This window comes from Lasioglossum baleicum, chromosome 1, assembly GCF_051020765.1.
Source record: "Lasioglossum baleicum chromosome 1, iyLasBale1, whole genome shotgun sequence".
Lineage (NCBI taxonomy): Eukaryota > Metazoa > Arthropoda > Insecta > Hymenoptera > Halictidae > Lasioglossum > Lasioglossum baleicum.
The window spans coordinates 22,932,801-22,950,772 of record NC_134929.1 but is presented as its reverse complement, the minus strand read 5'-3'; the positions used below and the strand labels follow the sequence as shown (position 1 = coordinate 22,950,772).

Genomic DNA, 17,972 nt, shown 5'->3' with positions numbered 1-17,972 from the left:
GGCGATAAGGGGGCCAGTTGCGAAAGGAGTTTCCAAGCAGCGCATTTTCTTCGGAAAGAAGCGTGTCATTCGAAAATTCACGAATCCCGCAATTACGTGTCTGCCGTTTGGGACACGGTCCGCGTGCGAGCGTAACTGGTGGTGCCCTAAACGCGTGATACATTTTTCGGCGACAAAAGAGATTCGTTATCTCGACGGGAAAGGGGCCGGGACCGTCGCATCGCGTCGTTTAGCGGTAATTGGAACTTACGAGGCGTTCGCCGTAAATTAAAAGACTCGCGACGAAGAACAAACTGCCTGTCATTTTCGCGGCGAGCAATAAAGTCCGTCCCCATCCAGGAGCAGGAGGATGCGACGCGAATTTTTCTGGAGCCCTGTATATACCGTCTCTCGCCGCGTTATCGTTATCTGTAATAACACGGCCGAGAAACGGCGCAACGGGGACGCGTTCATGGCAGCGCTGCCAGCTGCTTCAAGGTTATCCTTCTTCAGGACTCGTCGACCAGATGCAAAAAAAACGAAAGAGAGGGCAGGATCGACGGTGAAGCATTTTTTTTACCCGTCCACCCTCAAGCGAGACAGCTGCCTCGGATGAAAGCGAGGACACATCGATCCCTGGCGATCGACTGTCAGCTGATCGAGCAATCCACAAAGGCTCCCTCACATCGCCATCGGACCTCCACACCACTTCCCGGCGAATTAAAGAGCTTGTTGCTGCAACAGCCAACTCTAAAACGCTCCAAACTTCTCACTTTTCGGCGAAACGCTTCGCGATACTCGCTAATTTGTTTAACGCCCGCGATGTCCTCGTCGAGACACGCCATTATCGCTTCGGTTATAGTCCAGTTAACGAAAAGTTGTAGAGGGAAATGGAAGGAACACAATTTTTAACTTTGGGTCCTTGTTTGAACTAGTCCTAACCAGGCTTGCCATATTCCGCGCGTGCCAGGCCCCTTACCGCTGTGCCCCTCGCCAAGGTACTACGCTGAGCCCGCCCCACTCTTCCCACTACACTAACGCGTACCGCGTGGAGCAAGCTAAGTTAGCGGTACGCGTCAGTGTTAGTGGGAAGAGTGGGGCGGGCTCAGCGTAGTACCGTGGCGAGGGGCACAGCGGTAAGGGGCTGGCACGCGCGGAATATGGCAAGCCTGGTCCCATTTAAAAGTCCCCACTCCTAGGAGGTGAGCGGGGTGCAGGCGGGCACGTAGAAGGTACCCTTTTTCGGTTTTCCGCCTATATCTCGGAAAGTATGTGTCCTAGCAATCAGACCATTCTATACAAAATTAAAGCTGACAAAATGTGCCACAAGATTGATGGGATTCAGTTTTTCGCTATCTAACATAGTTTCCGAGATATCCGCGCTCGAAGTTCACTTTGGTATTATTTGTTCGAGTTAGTGTTTTTGCTTCAACTTCAATTTCAACTTCACTTTTTCAGTTTCCACTCCCATTTTTCAGTTTCAACATCAATTTCTCAATTTCAACATCAATTTTTCAAATTCCACTTCAACTCCAACATCAATTTTTCAATTTCAACTTCAATTTTTCAGTTTCAACGTCAATTTCTCAATTTCAACTTCAATTTTTCAAGTTCAACTTCAATTTTCCAATTTCAACCTCAATTTTTCGATTTTATCTTCAATTTTAAAACCTCATTTTCAACTTCAATCTCAATTTCAACTTCACTTTCAACTTTAATTTTTCATTGTTAATATCAATTTTTCAATTTCAACCAAGTTTTCAATTTCCACTTCAATTTCTGAAATTCAACTTCAATTTTTCAATATCTCGAAAATTATGCGTCCTAGCTATAAGACCATTGTATACAAAATTAAAGGTGACAAAGTGTGCCACAAGGTTGACTGCATTCAGTTTTTTGCTATCTCGCATAGTTTCCGAGATATCCGCGCTCAAAGTTCACTAATTGTGCTGAAGAGTTAGCTAGTCAAATAAGGCAAAACACGTGAGGCAAAAATTTCTTTTTCACAATTAGTGAACTTTGAGCGCGGATATCTCGGAAACTATGCGAGATGGCGAAAAACTGAATAGAATCAATCTTATGGCACGTTTTGTCAGCCTTAATTTTGTATAGAATGGTCGTATCGCTAGGACACATAGTTTCAGAGATATAAGCGGAAAACCGAAAAAGGGGACCTTCTAAGTACGTGCCCCCCTGTACGCCGCTCACCTCCTAGGAGTAGGGACTTTTAATATGTTTAATTTCTAACTAGTCCAAACAAAGTCCCAAAGTTAAAAACTGTGTTCCTTCCAGTTCCCTCTACACCCCCCTTACGAGCATTCATTGACTGGACTATTAACTTTCCTGTGATTTTAAAGTATTTTCTGTTATGCACAGACGAAATTGTTGTACTAACAATTGGAGATTTTATTTGATTTATAAATGAAATTTTAAACTATTGAAATGGTGTCTTGATCGTAGCCAGACCATATTATACAACGTCAACACGCTAACAGACCCATTTCGGTAAACAAAAAGTCTGTTCCTAATGGATGACGTTTCGTCGCATTACGCAACGGCAATATTCGCATATTCATGACTTGCACTCCGGCCTAAGAAAGTATAAAAGTAGGAATGCATATTCAACAACATCGCGTAAACCGTCCGCGATGCAGGAAAGAAATATATTACAATTAAAATGGCCCGAATAAAATCAATTCTGAAATTAGTCAGTCGGTATGAAAACGAACTTTCGGGAGGTTCTTCGATTCTCGCGGGTGAATTGTACTCGGAAATCGATTCCGCCGGGTCGTAGGTAGTTAATCGCGTCGCCATTAATATATTCCTTTCGCAGCAGCCGCGGCCGTTTTAAAAATCAAATTAAACGCGCGGGCGGGCGCGCGCGATCAAAGCGGGACAAGCGGGACGGCCGCGTTATTTTCCGGCGGAACGGCCGCTTAATTACTTGTCACGGACGCGAGATGATGCATCGCCGTCGAAACACGGGATATACATAAATTTCGCGCGGAACGAGTGCCGGACCGGTCCGCGAACGAATTTCGTAGTTGCGCGAAATATTGCAGCTCGATTTGAAATAATCGCGGCACGGATAATGCTCGGTCTGAGGACAGTAATTTTATTAAACGACATCGATTTCCTATAAACTCGACGAAGATGAACGTTTACGTTGTCTTTTTGTTCATTATTTTACGTGTTTTGGGAAACGTATTAGTTTTTCATTGGACCTCGGATTTACCTCATACGTTTACAAATATAGTTTTCATTCATTTTTGCTTTACTCTTTGATTTCATTCGTAATCGCATATATTAACACTTTACCTACCGGAAGCCTATTAATAGGATTTTCAATAATTGTGCTGTACCAAAAGAAAGCATAGAAATTTTTTGTTACATTGCAATCTTAAATGAAACTATTAGATGACGTTATTGAGGGTGACTTGTTAGTTCATAATGAATATTACTGTTGCTATTTAAGGTTCCATTAAAAAGTATTTAATCATGTACCATAGATTTTTCAAAATTATACAATAATCACCGGTCGGTGATGTGTTAAATACTGACTGATTAGTCGCGCGTTACAACACGATTATAATCAAGAAACTTTACATTAAGCGATTTTGAAAATTGGCGAATAATCATACGAAGAGTGTTTGGTAAAAAAAGGAAATATTTTCTAAATTATTGTATACATCCGACACAGCTGGAGACTCTCAGAAAAATGGACTCAATCTATTCTTGACCATTTGTATTTTCTATCACCTTCAATTTGTTCACACAGATTGTAAAATCTTGCAATTACTTCATCGAATTAATTGTTCGAAGCTTGTAATAAAGTTTACGTAGACGTTTCTCAGCTACAATCTTTGATATACGTCGAGATTTCCAGTTTCTCTTAATAATGAAACAGATAAATAATGCAGATAAACTAAACGATTGAATTTCACGAATCGGAACAACGATCTTCGAGCGCACGCGAGCAAGCTTATTGCTCAGACGTGGATTGCCGGTAAATGCGATGTTTGAAAATTCGCATAATAGTGTTAACCGATTAAATATGGTAAGGAGATTAAAGAGGATCACGGAGAGAACATTTCGATTATCTCCTATTTGTCGGGCGCAAAATACGGTAACTCGGTTTAATATTCGAACGGCGAAGAACTTCTAAAGCCGTTGTTGCTTGCAGAGCAAGCTTTGATCGGTGCAACATTGCTTATTCATGAGCCGAGTCGCTTATAACAAGCAACCTTCATCATTCTGTTACAGCAAAAGTAAAACGAAAACAATTTTTCAAAGCCCTTTACGAGAAACTCGTTTATTCCTATCGAGAAACAATGAGTTACACGTTTATCTTCGGCAAGGTACAAAAAGAACGTTTAAGAAGTGAAAACGTACAAAAATGATTTATTATCTCCTCAAAAGAATTAAGGGATCACTTGTGCGAACCCGAAAAATTGGTCCCACTTTACGTGATCATAACTCCGTCAAAAATTGCCGTATCGATATCATTAAACAATGGTTTGAAAGCATGAAACCTCTAGTTTCAGATGCTCTGTTTATAAGATTTACAAGATTTGACAGATTTGACAGATCAAGACTTGTGTCCGCTCTCTACCTTCCCCTTCCATGGCGCTATTCACGTGAATATTCGCGTTTCGTCTCTGTCGTGCATGTGTCCGGTACTGGCAGGGAGGGGATAACTTTTTCCCCTCGATTCGTGCTCCCTACCCTCATCTGGCGACACTGACGCAGAGTACTCGAAGAGTGTTTGCACACAATTAGCAGGAGCTTTGCAGAGGGTCCAATTATGTATGCGAGAGCCCGACGAAAAACCAGTGAACTCGTTAAACAGCATTATGTATCCGGTTAACGGTAACGCATGGGCATTCGGTTAACCGTAACAATATTACCTGTGGTAGTCGAGTGCTAACTGAACAATCGGTTGCTAACCGGTTAATCGCACGCCTCTGCAGTCCGGGTAGAACCGGTCAAATCAAGAGCTTGTGTCTATACGCGTATCACGCATTACATCTATCAAAAATACCAGGAAACATTGACAAAGAGAATCTTTTACATAATGTTGCAGGAAACGCTCAATCAGCAGCCTGCCACCGAAGGTGCATCGAGAACGTTCGTGACACACATACGTTTTTGCAGAAGTCTACCGCAACCGTGTTCGTAAACAATTATTATATAAATGTCAACCGTGCTACAAATTGCCGCTAAAAACAGCATTTTTCCACGTTTATTTCTGTAAAAGTCGCAGCAAGGTAGATCGTGATCAAGATCGTAAACTGACAAAAATTCGGAGTTACGATCGCGGCGCGACGCCGAGTATGATAGATTCGTGTCAGTGTAACAAAGAATGACTGTCGAGCGAGGAGAACAAGGCTGTCGTGGTCGCGGACGCGAGAAGCATGCGAAGTTATGGCGAACGCGCGCACGGTCCTCGTGGGTAAACGAATCCGATCGCCTTTTTCTCGTGCGCGCCGCGCCGTGCCGGGACACGTGGACGTCATTTATCTGTTCATTGTCATTCCCGGCGGATGAATGGCCGCATATTTTCCTCGCGAACCTGTTCCTATCCATCCCGTGGAGCGTCGGGGAAACGTGTATCGCATGGGAACACGGTTTCCACGTAGGTATACACACATAGCGCATAGTTCGACGAGGGCTTCGGAATCGGCTCGGTTGTTCGACGGCATTGTACGAGTTGTTTCACGCGCTCGAGGACCGTTTTTGATCGACCGAAAGCAAATGTCTCTCTGTGCTGTCGGCCGGCGCGCAAAAACGAGAGGATAGAGAAACAGAATGCTAGAGAAAGAGGGAGGAAGGGAGCCGCGGAGAGAAAGAAAGAGAAAAAGAGAGAGAGGGAGAGACGCGTCGGTTCAGACCTTGTTCACGTGCCGGGGCCATCGGAAAGTTCCGCGATCTCGTTCCCGAGGCGTTTCATTTGAATGCGGATCGTGCCACGTCGAAAACTGCTCGACTCTTCGGAACTCCCGATGATTGATACATTGAAAGCAGAAACGCCCTTTAGGGACTGATACCTTGGCGAAACTTCGGGCAATCGCTGCACCAACTGATAACAGACGCCGTTTTTATGCGGGCTTTTTGCGAGAGACGTGGACGGTGCCGACAAATTGTGGGAAAGACGTTTGGAACTGAATTGGGTTCTGCATTTTGTAGAGAATGCGAGGAGATTCTCTTTAATGGCGGAGTTCTCATGGAAATTTTTTCGGCAATCGCTGCACCCATTGACAACAGACACCGTTTTTATGCTGGCTTTTTGCGAGAAACGTGGGCGGTGCTGAGAATTTGTGGGAAAGTCGTTTGGAATTGAATTAGGTCCTATATAGCTTCTTGAGAGAAGAACACGAGTGGTATCAGCTCGAAACTACAAGGCAGTTCAGGCAGAGATGCAAATAGCGGGTCCCTTCGTCGGGCACATTGGTTGAATGGAAGTATAGGCCCCAAGGGCCCTGGATGAGTGGTTGATTCAGAGGTGGGCATTATTTGGCGAGACAAATATTTCAAATACTATTTAATATTTTAGATTTTATTTTGCTTAAAGAAAATAGTATCTTAGATAAGCTATACAATTTCGAAAATAAGATATTTCTACTTTAACAATCTGAACCTCAAAATAAAATATTTCTATTTCCACAATTTGATCCCCAAAATAAAATATTTCTATTTTAACAATCAGAAACACGAAATAAAATATTTTACTTTCTGCATTGTTATAATACTCTGAGAAACCGCGTAAACATACAGTTACACTCATAAATGTATTGAATTCGAACCATTATTTTCAGCAATAATATGTAAAATTGAAATTGAAAATGAAGACAAACTACACATTTTTTCAATATTCTTCAAATGAAGTACTATTTTCAAAAAAATTACTGCCTCAAATAAATTATTTTATTTTCAAAAATTACTGCAACAAATAAAATATTTTATTTTCAAAGTTGTACATATACTTTAAAAAATAAATAGGATTATTTACTATTTAAAATACTGTTTTCCCTAGTTCTGGGTTGATTTTAGTGGGCATGGGGAGAACCGAACAGCTGTTCCCTTGAGTCCCACACGACCCCCATACGGGGGTGTACATACAGTAAAGAGCATAACTGATTCCACACTATTGAAATCAGAATAACTTTTATATGAATGGACCAAACGACTTCAATTTCTATGTAAGGCTAGAAGAATTAGTTTAGTAAATGACGTCTAATAAATAAGTTGAATAAATACATTTGGTCGGAATTGTGAAAAACAATAGTAAAAATTGATTTTTACAACTTTTTTAGCTGGCCCAATAACGAAAATTTTAAAAATGTGTTTTGTCAACTGGTATAAATTATATACGCTCCGAAAATTTCGTTGAAATGGGTTAATTGGTTTACGAATTATAATCGATCAAAAATGGTAAAACTTGCCACTTTATGGTACACTACAAATTACCACTTTTGATCGTTTGATGTATTTTTTTCCACTCATCCTTGAAAAGAAAAGAAAAGGTCCTATAGCTTCTAAAGAACGCGGGAACACTAATGATATTCTTGGGCAATCGTGGACAATGGTTCGTGGAATAGCTCGAAATTTGCTTCCACTGTTAATCGCGTGAAGGTATTGAAAGTGACGTTTTATGTACTCAGTTTTGTCGTAAATGCATAAACTCCGCAGACTATTGATCATAAATCGGCATCATGTAAATTTTATAGGGAAAAGGGGATGTTGTCGAGGTTGGAGACTCTTTCAGTCCGGATATACTCCATTATTGTTAATAGACTATAGATCTGAAGTATTTATAGCTTATAAACATCTTTGTAAAGAGCAGTAAAATGAAAAGATCGCTGAAGTTATAGGCAATTTCTGACCATTGATAGACTCATAATTAGTATTTCATTGCTTGCACTACAGAATTCGTGATGTCTAAATTGTCATCGTACTAAAACATTTATTCCAGATACTTTAGTTCGCGTTCTGCTAATAAAGGAGACCACAGTTCATCTATCAGTAAACATTTGTATAATAAGATTTACCCCTTCTGGTAAATTTATAATGAGTACATAATAAATATAGAAACTGTCATCTCAGTTCGATCAGTATGTGTATTGTATTTTTATTTTTAACCGACTTCGAAAAAGGAGGAGGTTACTCGATTCGATCTGTATATACCTTTTTTTCTATGTATGTTCACCGATTACGCCGAGATGGATGGACCAATCGGAACGATACCTTTTGCATCTTGTAGAGTATGTCCCAGGGGTGGTCCCGTGAAAAAAATTTTGCATATTTTTATTCCTCGCGATTTTATTTGCGAAAGTGTAGGGTGTTGATGCAGTTGTGAACTCCGCTGAATGTTAGATATTATGAACAGTAACGACGCGACGCGACGCGACGTCGCGTTACCGTTATTGATTGCGGCTTTCAGATATTTATAAATTACGATTTGGAATGTGACGGTTGACAGAGAAAGACGTTTTTGTAAATCTCAGACGGAGATTTGTGAATATTCAGACGAAAGATATCTTTGATCCTACATTTCATGTATGTTCACCGATTACTCCGAGATGGATGGACCAATCAGTGTAGGGTATATCTCCCGATTGGTCCCTTGATAAAAAGTGGGAAATAAAAAGAATTTTATAAAAAAAAAATTAAACCGACTTCGAAAAAACGCACTAAAAAGTATAAAATAATTTGCATTTAATTTATGTGGATACACACGAACTGGAATACAATAGGTACAATCTTTTCGGAGGCGGCGTAAAATTGAAAATTTTCGACACTGGAAATTACGAAAATCCTTAAATTCTTCTACATGCTTTCGCATGTTAATGTATCTTCTCTTCCCACCTACTGATTTCCAAGTACACCATATTCCAATGAAATCATAATCAGCAACATCTGTCATTTGGAAAATTTTCGATTTTGCGCCGCCTCCGATAAGATTGTATTGTATTTAAGTTCGTGTGTATTCACATAAATTAAATGGAAATTATTTTATACTTTTTAGTGCGTTTTTTCGAAGTCGGTTTAATTTTTTTTTTATAAAATTTTTTTTTACAGACAACTTGAAAGCATCATTTTGTTATTCAACTATGCTCATAATCTTCCAGGTCGTTTTACGAAATGCTATCTTCCAAGAACTGGCTTGAACAGAGAGAAACCCTAAGCGACGAACTCTTCGCGTTACGCAGCCTATAATCATACCAATGTATTTTTCATTTTTGCACCGTTTCGGCCCGTTCCGCTCCACGTTATTGCTACGAGTGGTATAATAAGACCGTAAAATTATGCGCAAGTTTTTCCGAATGGTGTATACGTATAGGCGCTATCATTTCATAATGTAGTCCAGAGAGACGTAATGGTCTGGCAGCTGGGAACAGTGTTCCAGGTCACGGGACGATATTTAAAAATGGAGGAGGGTCTCGAAACAGGTCGGCCCGAGGCTGTTGACATTGAGATAGGTTTGAAAGAGCCTGAGTGTGTCCCCCGGAATACACTGCATTCACTTCGGCTGACATTCCGACAGAATTTTCCGTTCGATCTAGCACTTGTCCCGAATCGATCTCGCGTTCGAACCGTCTCTCACACAAGTGTTTACTATGTATACCGAAGAAACCGTGTTATATCGTGAATACGCAGTCGGCTGATGACCTGACGTCACGCTGGCTAGACCTTGAGGAGAACATTATGCAGCCAAAGGTCTACCTGGAGTGGGACGAAAAGATAATTTGTGTTCTGGTAACCGGTGTGCATCGAGTCTGCTGCACACGAAGACTGGATCGCTGTTGTTGCAACTGCAAAACCGATCCGACATTCATCTGAATCGGAACAAGCCGGTCAGGTTGATATTTAATCGAACTTACTTGAATTAACGATCGCCAGTTTTGCACTGTGTATCGGACTTCATTTTAGGCGCGACCGGAGACTGGGCTGGTCATGAAAAAATTTTCAAATATCTAAATACAGGGTGTCCCACGCAACTGGAACAGGCTGTACCTCCTAAACGGTCGGGAATAGAGGAGAATTCTCCGTAATTGAAAAATTTGGGAATGCCATAATAAAGAGTATGCACTATGCACTAAAATACATAGTACTACCTGAATGAATTTTATTCCGAATGATCTGAATTTGATTCTGTAAGAAATCTCTAGTATACTTGTTCTTCTTTATACGAGGCACTTCCAATCATTTAGTCACTTGTACCGATACCAACTGTTTAAGGAAACTCGTAAGTTCTCATTTGATCCAGCACAGTGACGAAGGAGCCCATTAGCACACATCCGGCAGATAAAACGTTGACAGGACTCAGGGTGACCGAGCCGCGCAATATTTCCTCGCCGTAGATCTCGGCAAAAACCGCAGGTATATCCGCGGATTTACTATAACTCCGAAGCATCCGGCGTGAGGGGGGCTTAAAGTTCCGCGGGAAACGAGCATCGCCTCACAAAGATGTCCCAAGAAATTTCCTCGATTCAGGGGGAACGTCTGCGGTTTCTTTCGATTTCCGGACAACGTTGTACCTTTCGCTAGGAAAAACTTGCCAGAAGGGAAAGAGGGGGAAAATCAGCGAGCCGGAAACGGTGTATCGGATTCGAGGGTAAACCCATGCAACGGCATTCAGGCTGCGTTTCTTCCGTTCATGTTTACGCGGGAGTGGGCGGTGTTAGGCGTTTCCGTGAAATTTAAATTTCGGACGGATTGGGACGAACACGAAACCAGTCGAGCCAGCTGAAACGGGTTGGTCCCCGTTCCGTTGGATCGGCTTTGACCTGCCAGGTAACGTCGGGTGTCACGAGCCGAGTTTCAATCGCGGGCTCTGCTCCAAGGATGCCTTGGTGCACGCGATACCCGTTCCCCACGACAGAAATATCGATTTTCTGTTTCCGCGTGCCTCGAACCACCCCAAACGCTTCCATTTCGAATCTCCCGCGCTCGGGCATCCACTCGGAAAATCAGAGAAACCGCAAACACCGCTGCTAAAGCAATTTCGCCGGTCTTTGCCATTGTTATAGCGCCCTTTTCGAAAATATATACAGTACTGTGAATACTTGCAGACTCGAGCACATTTTCTCTATTGTCGTTTCATATGTAACCAGTAGACTGCGGATTTTTATGCAAAATAAAAATTGCATTAATTGCAGGACACAGGAGCTACGCAGAGATTTATTTCTTTTTCCAATCACTTTAAAACAGTAACACTCGAGCTTGAAGTTTAGGGAGTCCAATCGAAGGAAATCCTAATTAGCAGATGTTAAAGTCACTTTCAATTTGTTAAAATTGTTCTACATTCGGATGCTCAAGTAGCAGAAGTTCGATACGGTTTATTGATCAGGCGTAAGAACCTTCTAGTTATTGGACTTGTTATTGGATAATATGGAGTTCGATGGAAAAGTTTGGAAAGAAGTTACGTTCGATTTAACTAGCTTCAAATTGCTTCAGATAATTTGGAAGCTGAAATAGAGAAAGGTAGGTACAATTTATTGATCGGACCAAACAATCTTCTAGTTATTGGACTCGCCTCTGGAATATGTATATGAATAAATTCAGTACAACCTATTTCTGTACGGTAGAATCCTCCAGAAACGACTCAGACTTAGGTATAACTGTCTCAAATTACCTGAAATGCCTCAAAAGAGAACTGGACGTATACATATACAGGGTGCGGCACAAATTAGTTCCCACGATTTTTCAGCCTCTTCGGATGGTCGGATAGAGAAGTGTTTCGTACCAAAATTAATCAGTATTCAACCGACAAGAAATTGCAATTTTTTAAATAAAAATAAAAATCGATTTTCAACAAAACATCAAGGTTGCTGTATATCTTTAAATGGAACAGGGTATTTTTAACTTCACAATATTGTAGGCGACGTCAAAACGAATTCAACGACCTGCTATACGATGACTTTCAGATGACCTTGAAAGAAGTAATAGCACCGCCTCGCATTTAGAGGCAAACAAATGAACGTAAACACTGTGAATGCTCATTTCCTCAACTGTTGTCCGTTTGTGTAACAAAATCTGTTAAGAGTTCATTACATGAAATTGTGAGACAGGTTATAACAATGAACCGGTACGCTAATAGTGAGAAATAAATATGTTAAACAATAAAAAAAGAAATAAAATAAAAGAGAATATTAGAATATTTTCTTTTTAGAATATTTGAATTATTTCATTCATGGTGATATTTTCTTTCAAGGTCATCTGAAAGTCATCGTAGAGCAGGTCGTTAATCTACAAAACATAGATTTTAAATTTTCATTAGGGACTCTCAAATAAAAAAGTTTTGAAAAGTGTTTTCTTTATTTTTGCAAGTAACCTGATCAATTGTAATTTTTGGAAACCAATGTAAACCAATGAATCATTGTAAACCAATGCTTCTAATTGCTTACAAATAATCAGATCGCGCGTTTGGTACAATTATAAAAAAGTTATTCTTTTTTAAACGGTGTACGGAGACTTATTTTACTGATTGTGAGTGTAAAGCCGCTGATTGTGACTCGATGGCGAACCTCAGCTGTTATCGGAAACTGCATTCACGCGTAGTACGCGTCACTTGCAAATGTGTGATTGTTACAGTCTGCGACTACCGGACGGTTTTAATACTTTCCGCATAATGTGGGTCATTGGTAGCCTATAGTCCACGTCAAAAACAAGACTCCGATTAATTGGCGAGGCCACGTGCTTCGTCTGAGCGGAGATAATGTGACAAATTGAGGGATTCTGTATTACTGCATCCAATTAACCCCTGTAACCCTTCGTTTGAATTATTACTCCTCGCCTTACGGTTTCTTGCAAAAATATTAATAATAATCTCTTAATAAAAAAAAAAACGTATTAATAGTTCGCAAAAAATTGAATTTGAAATGTTCAGCACTAGACTGCTTCGATATCACGAAGCGAAAGGTTAATCTATGTACGAAAGCATACATAATGTACAGTGGATAACAAAAGTATTCGAACGCCCTTTAAAACGGAATAACTTTTTTATAATTGTACCAAACGACCTGATTTTTTATAATCAATTAGAAGCATTGGTTTATGAAATGATATGCAAAAAAATTTTTCCAAAAAATTATAATTTACAAGGTTACATGCAAAAATAAAAATGGCACTTTTAACTTCTTTATTAGGGCCCTTAAGAGAAAATTTAAAATATATGTTTTGTAGATCTATGTTAGTTATACACATACTGAAAATTTCATCTAAATCGGTGGACGCAGGAAAAAACGACACGCTTGTGAATTTTAAGCAGAAACTGATCAAAAGTCGTGTAAAACTACGATTTTCAACATTTTTAATCGTTTGTAGCTCGTGTTTGTTAATCGATTTTGATGAAATTTTCAGCATGTGTATATGTAACTAACATATTTTAAATTTTCTTTAAGGGACCTAACAAAATAGTTAAAAAAATGCCTTTTCTATTTTTCCATGTAACCTTGTAAATTGCAATTGTTTGGAAAATCATTTTTGCATATCATTTCATAAACCAATGCTCTAATTGATTATAAAAAATCAGGTCGTTTGGTGCAATCAGAAAAAAGTTATTCTGTTTTAAAGGGCGTTCGAATACTTTCGTTACTCGCTGTATGTACGGATTAGGTTCGCTGCTGTTGGCAAAAATGACAACGTCGCGGAGGTATTAAGCAACAATTCTGTGGTTGTTGCTTATCATTCACTATTTTTGCAACATAATTCGTATCAATATGCTCCGACCTCGAATATGCTTGACGAATTGCTGGATGAACGGTAAATAAAATATAAACGGATATTTGAAGAGACGAAGCAACAATGAAAGTGTGACTCGTCTTTTACTTTCTATTCTATTCTGAATTGTGTACAGACATTCCTTAACGGTACATACTATACTTCGCAAAGTGGGACAGAAGGAAATCACTACGGAGAAAAGAAAAGTTGCTATTCAATCTTCAGATAAAGAATCCTGAAGAATTGCGACCACAGCCTAACAATTGGTGTGCGAAGAAGAAATAATGTACTAGGTGTCCGAAAAATGTACTTCCTCGGACTGATTCCTAAAGTCGTTTCTCAGCGGCTTTGTTGAGGAGTGATTCACACTAAACCCACCACGGCCGGTCAAATGATCGGTTTTATATTTCCCATTTCACAATTATTGAAACTACGAAGTTGCTTACATGAAAATTGATTCGTTCAATTTCTTCATCCAAGCACATATTGTAATAAAAGTTGCACAAAATCTAGATGAATACAAGGTAAAACATTTTAACCCTTTGCACTCGAAGCAATTTGAATTCCAAAATCGAGATATTTGTTTCAACCCAGATCATTTTTGTTCTATGTAATCTTTCTTATATTGTGCACATCAAATTGAACCTTTTTACAATTTATAGAATACAGACAAACTTAATAATGTTAAAACTGTTTTGAATAATGGTATGTCAATTTTTAGTGGCGCCTCAGGCTCGCCATTCGAGTGCAAAGGGTTAATCGCTTTTAGTAGCCTTTGCAGATCTCGGAAAAATCAAAATTGTACTAAATTCTATCAAATTTTATATTCCACCCGTTTTTGGACATTTTCAGAAGCCGTAAATGCATAAAGATCCGCAGTCTACTAATTATGAAGCAATTTTGCTAATTGTCAAACAAAATCAACGTTTCGATCCTAATTTGGATCCTTTTCAACATTTATTTGAATCGCGTTTGCTTTGGGGAAAATAAATTTATATTAATTGTGTGGCACGTGTGTTTAGTGTTGTATAAAGCTCGAGTCTGCGAAGCTTCAGAGCTCAGTCTTAAAGACTAAGTTTCTATAGAAGAAGATTTAGAAGAAGTCTTTAAGACTGAGCTCTGGAGCTTCGAAGACTCGAGCTTTATACAACACTACGTGTGTTACGTGCGTCGGACATGCTTGTTGTCAAGACACTGGATAGTAATAAATAGACTGCGGATTTTATGCATTTATGACAAAAATGGGTACGTACAATTTAAAACAGTGGAGGTATTAACACGATTTAAGGCCACCCGTGTACTAGTTTTACTTTAATAAGATAATTAAAAGAAGAATGAAATTGTTATTTGACTCCTGTGTCTTGCAATCAATGCGAATATTTTTTATTTTGCATAAAGATCCGCAGTCTAGTAATAAACGATCGAACCGTTGCGCCAAAAGCATTTAACCTTTATTAACAACAAATACGATCGATAGAAGAAACATATTTAGTTGAATCGACACGTGGGAACGCCGCTTAATTTCAAACAGCCAGGTACAGCTCGCATGTACACACATACCCAGTTCTACCATACCCAAACACGGCACTACGTACACATCATACTCAATTTACATATATTCTGTAAATTGTTTTGAACCACGCATCCACTCGTCGCGTCCGGCGAGTGACGTCAGTGCGACCGTCACTCGTTATCAGTGGTGTTTTCGAATCCGTGAAAGGTCGTCAAATTCTTCGAACGACTATCTTTCCATTAGCGAGTAACCTCGACCGTGATTCACTGAAATTCTAAACTTCGAAATCAAAAATTTCAGGCGACTATGTCTGTATCGTCTACAAGCGATTCGCGACCGGAGGTGTATAAACAGTGGCAAACAATCTGTAAACAGTTCGAGAGCTGTTTGCGGTCTTCGACGACGATAGAAGAGTCAACAATCGAACGATTGATCGGCAAGGATGTAAAGATATTCTCCGAGAACGATAAAACTGCGAGATCCTGAAGACCACTCGGCTCAGATCGAAGCTGTTTAGAACAAAGGCGATCGAACCGGTTGGGGGGATAGGGGGGCGAGGTGGGGTCACCAGCCAGGACAGCACAAGTGTTTACTTCTTGTAGAAATTCGTTTATCTGTTTGGGGACCATAGAATCTGAAAACACGTTCGATCTTGGCGCAACGGCTTCAGTCTCGTTGATGTACACTATGTACAGTATCGATTTCTTTATTTTTAACAGATTTTTCTTCGTTCGTTATATAATCCTTGTCCCTCAATTATTTCTACAACTCAACCCCCTCACGTATAAAGATTTTCAAATGCTTCATGTGCGTCTCATGACCAAACTACGGATTTGTATGCAAAATAAAAATTGTTAGCGTTAGAGTGAAGCAAAGATATAATCATCGTTCACGACCGACAAGACAGCGAAGCAACGAAACACAGCGCATCCAGAAATAACCATACCCCAAGTATAGCAAGAAGTAAGAAATCCCCAGACCCATCCCTCCGTAGACAGAAGAGCGAAGATTCTCGAAGGGAAGGCTCTGAACACGTTTCCTGTAATCGTGTGCCCCTTGAATCCACAAAAGAAGCTGCTAACATTGGAAACGTCAAGAGTGGGCCCACGCACATGTGGCCGAGTCGACGAAGAGGACAAAGACTGCTTGTGCTGAGACATGTGCACCCTATCTTGTCTCAATAAAGGACAATTCTCGCAGGACATACTGTCGTAACTAGACTCCGGATCTTTGTGCAAAATGAAAAGTTTCTGAATCGTAATTGTAAGACTCGGAAGCTAACTGGAAATGTATGTCTTTCACGAGTAATTTGAATATAGCGAAAAGAATATATTAATACGGTTGATAAATGCATGTAATCCGGAGTCTAGTCGTGACAAACTTTTTGGGCACTTTTTACTCGACTTGAAAAATTTAATAAAGTAGGAGGCTAACGAGGGGACACTCTACAACCCAAATCAAACTCCCTGGTTTGCTCAAAATTTCGATGACCACATTAAAAGGGGTTTTATATCCACAGTAAACCGTATCAGAGCCAATCATTATAATCTCGCTGCCTCTCTGTATCGAGTAAACGTTGTTAGTGATCCTAGTTGTAAGTGTAGTTATAGCTCCAAGGACTTCTAACATGTTTTATGGCAGTGTTGCCTTTATGATTCCCAAAGAATTAAATTAGTTAATAAGTTGCGGAAAATTAAGTTTTTTCTACCATTAAAAGCGGACATTTTCTTTGCTAAATCTAATGTTAAAGCCTGTGAATATATCTTTCAGTTTTTAAGCGACTGCAATTATTAATTCTGTCATTGTAATTAACTAAGTAAGTTACCACTTACTAACTAAGACTACTGTAAAAAACTGTCAAAGCTGAAATAAACCTATAATAGGTTTCAGTGGCGCAATAAAAAAAAAAACGAGGGGACACTGACAATACATGCAGTGTGTATCTAAGAATATGTTATTATATAATATTTTGGAGCAGTTTCTCGGCGCTAGTATATTAGTCCCTTTTCGCATATGACATACCCCTGGGGTCGTTGAAGTCGATTTACCTTTGTCGACTAACCGGAACGTTTTGCACATTTTGTACTCGCTTTAGAAAATGTCCTTTAAGGTGGAAGGCTAACGAGAAGACACTAGATGTATCTAGTGTACCTTTCTGCGAACATGTCGATATACATATTGGAGTACGGGCTATATTTGCAGTTTTTCGGCGCTAACGTGTCGGTCCGATTTCGCAGACGACGTCCCACGTCCCCGAGGGACCGCGGTCGATTTACCTTGGTCAATTTCGGAACGTCCAGCAAGAATTAATCAGCGACGGGTGCAGCCGGCGCCACGGGCACTGAATTCACGGTGCGGGGGCGGATCCACTGCTGGTGCCCCTCGAAATTTGTTCTCGCACGATCCCCCGGCGTTGTCACCGCGTAAAATCGACTCGTACGGCGTTCGACACGTTGCGGACAAAAGGCCGTTTTACACTGACCCCCTGCCACTGGAACTTCTACGTATAACCATCGTCAACGTCCTGCCACGGTTGCCATGTTGCGTGGCTCCGTTCCCTTGTGTCTGTCCGTGTGCCGACGATATACGCGCGCCTTCTTCTATCGTTGTGCGCGAAACCGTACTCTATAGTCTGCTCGACGCGACGGTACGGCCGACTCGTGATTGTCGGTTTCTGATCCCGTGGAACCATGGCCTGCACGCGAACCGAACAACCGAAGCGACAAAGAACTCGCCGAAAACGCTCACGGGCTCCGCT

The 17,972-nt window shown here is 40.4% G+C and overlaps 1 protein-coding gene across 2 annotated transcripts in view; it reads right to left on the bottom strand.

The window, feature by feature from the left end:
• Mdr49 (Multi drug resistance 49) overlaps window positions 1-17,713 on the bottom strand; it is a 151,596-nt gene extending 133,883 nt beyond the window's left edge. Inside the window, exon 1 of one of the 2 annotated variants that reach the window (XM_076434252.1) lies at window positions 17,491-17,713. The gene's annotated coding sequence lies outside the window, so the exon portion shown is untranslated. The remainder of the gene's footprint in view (window positions 1-17,490) is intronic. The other variant, XM_076434216.1, reaches the window with a different exon arrangement.
• Between the last annotated feature and the right edge of the window lie 259 nt (window positions 17,714-17,972).